This window comes from Zalophus californianus, chromosome 6 (genome assembly GCF_009762305.2).
Source record: "Zalophus californianus isolate mZalCal1 chromosome 6, mZalCal1.pri.v2, whole genome shotgun sequence".
NCBI classification, from domain to species: Eukaryota; Metazoa; Chordata; class Mammalia; order Carnivora; family Otariidae; genus Zalophus; species Zalophus californianus.
In genome coordinates, this window is record NC_045600.1 from 17389008 (window position 1) to 17393131 (window position 4124).

At 32.4% G+C, this 4124-nt stretch overlaps 1 non-coding gene across 1 annotated transcript; it reads right to left on the reverse strand.

Annotated features, from left to right (window-relative positions):
* Positions 1-2771: 2771 nt before the first annotated feature.
* Positions 2772-2878, reverse strand: LOC113910620. The gene has a single exon (XR_003516131.2). It is a non-coding gene; the product is annotated as a U6 spliceosomal RNA (small nuclear RNA).
* Positions 2879-4124: the final 1246 nt, after the last annotated feature.

Below are 4124 nucleotides of genomic sequence, written 5' to 3' on the forward strand. Positions count from 1 at the left end.
AAGTAGCAAGATTTGAATCCCAGCATTCTGGACCCACAGTGTCCTCTTAAACATCATTTTCTACGGTCTCCATCAGTTCTGAGAGCCATAAAAAAAATCATGAAACAGGGCGCCTGGGTGGCTCAGTTGGTTAAGCGGCTGCCTTCGGCTCAGGTCATGATCCTGGGGTCCCGGGATCGAGTCCCGCATCGGGCTCCCTGTTCAGCGGGGAGTCTGCTTCTCCCTCTGACCCTCTTCCCTCTCGTGCTCTCTATCTCTCATTCTCTCTCTTTCAAATAAATAAATAAAATCTTTCAAAAAAAAAGATTCCTTTAAAAAAAAAATCATGAAACATAAGTTCAAGTTAGAGCCATGTTAGAGTAATCCTACTGCCTTAGAGACCTTAATATGCTAATGTGCATTATGGCTTGATGGAACACATATCCCAAATTTCTTGGACCACTAACTCCTTTTATCATAAACCATTTGACAAAAGATAGTGTGTTCATGAAACACGTTTGAAAATGCTGCATAATAGTGCCTTTAACACATTTTGAAAAACAATATTAATAGGGAATGTTAATTCCATATTTTTCACTCTTAAAATGTTATCATCAATATTCTAAGTTGTATTTTCAAGTGCTTTATACCAATTTTTGAAAAATATTAATTCATAGACTCCAGAATCTGAGAATGTTGATGGTATGCATATATATTTTTAAATTGCAAAAATAGTTTTCTAATTATTGAAACTTTAAAAAGACTGAATCTTTTTGATTATAAAAATCATCAGAGGGCATACTCTGCGATTCCAGCATTTTCTTAGAGACCCATATGAAAAGGTATTTATCTTTTTAAAAAATATTCAATAAAACATTTACAATGGCTGTAATGGAGAGCAAATAAATGGATAAAATTAGCCTGTTTTTCTTTAAGAAGAATCAGATTTGGCCTTATAATATTTAAATTTGAAGTTAATATGTTCAAAAATCAGAGGTACTCCACAATCTAGGAAGTACAGTAAAATTTAATAATCTAGGATAGATATATTTTAATGAATGCAGTTATGTCAGGAGAGAGAAAAAGAGAAAGAAAAAGACCAAGCAATCCAGAAAAAGGGTGCTGTATTCTCAGATTTAATCCATTTTCTCATAAACTCCAAATACTTTTATGTCTTTGACATAAACTGTAAAAGTGTTTAAAATTTTCTGCCTTTAATCTTGTGCTTACAAAATGTAGGTTTTGACTTTCAAAAGACAGCTAGCTTTTCCTTAATTTTTGGATATTTAAGTTCAAGTTAGAAATTTTAGATGACTTTCATTCAAATGAGCATATATTATCAGTCATCCACAAAAATTTAAGTATATTAAGCACTTTCTATGGATCTAATCTGTGGTGGAGCTGTGGGCTTCTGAAGTTTCAGATGAAGTCCTTTTCCAGGTAGTGTTCTAGTTTGCTGGTTCCTGTATTTCATCTGAAGATAATGAGAAGTGCTCATTTGAAACACATTCAGATATGCCTATGCAATGCTCTCAACTCAAATCTTTAAGACTGTAGCATCATGAATATATGGCCTTCTGAGATTAAGAACTGATGTTTTAAAATTGTTTCCCTAAAAATGAATGACTTCATTACCTACCAAAATATCCTATTTTTCATCCTCTACTATTTTGATTCTTGCTTTGTAATAAAAAATATAAGATAAAAAAAGATAAGAAAAAAACAAGTTTCATCATGGGTACGTTTTAGGAAATGGCCAAACATCAAAATATCAAAAACTAAACTATTTGATTCATTAGTTACTTTAATCTATGAGAACCTGTCTATTACCTATTTAACCTTCAACAAAGAAAAAGTCAAGTAATTTGCACTGAGCTTTATAATTCACCTCTAGAGTTTAGATGTCATGTAAAAAAAAGTTTTGAATAGAAAACAATAATAATTATCTGCTAAGAGCTAACTTAACTGTTCTTAGGTCTGATAAATGCAGTGGTATGTTCAGTGTAGCATTTGGGGTTTGAAACTGACGATGAACAAGAAAACCAGGTTCATCTGCTAAAAGGAGTCAATGTGAAAATCATTCCATTCTCCTTAAGCTAATTTTGGCAGGAAGAGAATCAGACATCAGCACTGTGAACATTGAGGCAAACATTTCTTTCTATCACTTCTTTCAAGTGTTAGTTCAAACTCCAGTCAAATTCTTCCTTTTTTTTATGTCTCTTGTATGCACATGCATTTAATAAATACTACATTAGTTCTTTCTTTCTAATGTGTTAAGACCTCTTATTCTGTCATTTCTATGCATACAAATGCAAACTTAATTGACTTTTATCTTTCTTCCTGGTAATAGGTTTATTTTCCACTATTTCTCCCTAAGTACATGATAAATTACCAAAATTTCAGTCATTACCTTAACAATTTTTGCCATATTCACTTACTACTTTTCTAAAAAATTTTATGTTTCAGACTCACTGTTTTGTGTGTGTTGTAACAAGGCATTATTCTAAGGTTGTCTCATGTTTCATGCACTGATGACATGCTTTCACAATACACAAAAAAATGTATATATAACCATGGAACTAAAATGTTTGTCCAGATTCCACCTACAGTTCTTCTGAGTACCATAGGTGGTATCACCCGCTGGAAGCAATGATGTGTAACACACCCTAATGTTATTTACACAGCAGTCACTTAAAGTCTAGTCATGCTTATTGAAAGTCTATAAACTTCCACAATTAATTTCTTTAGGCTTTCTACCTACACTTGTTTTTTTTTGTTTTGTTTTGTTTCTTTTAATAATGGAATGCTTCATGAATTTGCGTGTCATCCTAATGCAGGGGCCACGTTAATCTTCTCTGTATCTTTCCAGTTTTAGTACACGTGCTGCCAAAGCAAGCACTCACTTGTGTTGAAGGAATATCATTTTATAAGTTATAAGATTTTTTATGCTAATGACAGTTATAATGCAAAATATAAAAGTTTGATATTTACCAACTGAAAACCATACATTTGCAGACTTCCTTTTTCATATATATATATATATATATATATACACATACATATATAAAACTTTTAATCGCATATTATATATGTGTGTGTGTGTATATATGTATATGTATGTACAATGTGTATATATATATATATATACACATTGTACACCCATTGTCATAGCAGCATTGTCACAATAACCAAAAGATAGAAACACCTTGAAATGTCTGCTCTGCTGATGGATGAATGGATTTTTAAAAAATGTAGTATATTATTACAATGGAATATTATTTGGCTTTAAAAATGGAAAGGCATGGGGGCACCCTGGGTGGCTCAGTCAGTTAAGTGACTGACTCTTGGTTTTGGCTTAGGTCATGATCTCAGGGTTGTGAGATCAAACCCTGAGTCAGGCTCCAAGCTGGGCATAGAGCCTGCTTAAGATTGTCTCTCTCTCTCTCTCTCCCTCTGTCCTTCCCCAATCCCCCCGCTCCACTCCCACTCTTTCTTTCTCAAAAAAAAATAGAAAGAAAGAAAGAAAGAAAGAAAGAAAGAAAGAAAGAAAGAAAGAAAGAAAGAAAGAAAGAAAGAAAGAAAGGAAGAAAGAAAGGAAGGAAGGAAGAAAGAAGAAAGAAAGAAGAAAGAAAAATAAAGAAAAAAAAGGAAAGACATTCTGCTACATGCTATGCATGGTTGAACCTTGAGGACATTATGCTAAGTGAAATAAGTCAGCTAAAAAAAGACAAACCCTACAAAACACTACATGATTCAACTTAGGTGCAGTATCTAAAGTAATCAAATTTATAGAGACAGAAGTTTGACCAGTGGTTACCAGTGGCTATCAGGGAGGAATGGGAAGTTATTGTTTCATGGATACAGAGTTTTATTTTGTGATAATGAAAAAGTTTTTCATATAGATAGTGATAATAGTTGTACAACAATGTGAATGCACTTGATGCCACTAAACTATACACTTAAAATGATTAAAATGGTAAATTGTAAGTTCTATTTATTTTACTAAATTAAAAAAGTAAAGTATATAATTTATATACTCATATATATGTATATATATGTTTTGTATATAGTATGTGTGTATATATTCATAGCTTAATGCCATGCGGCAGGTGCTGAATGTTAAAGACCTTAAATTCACAGGTAAT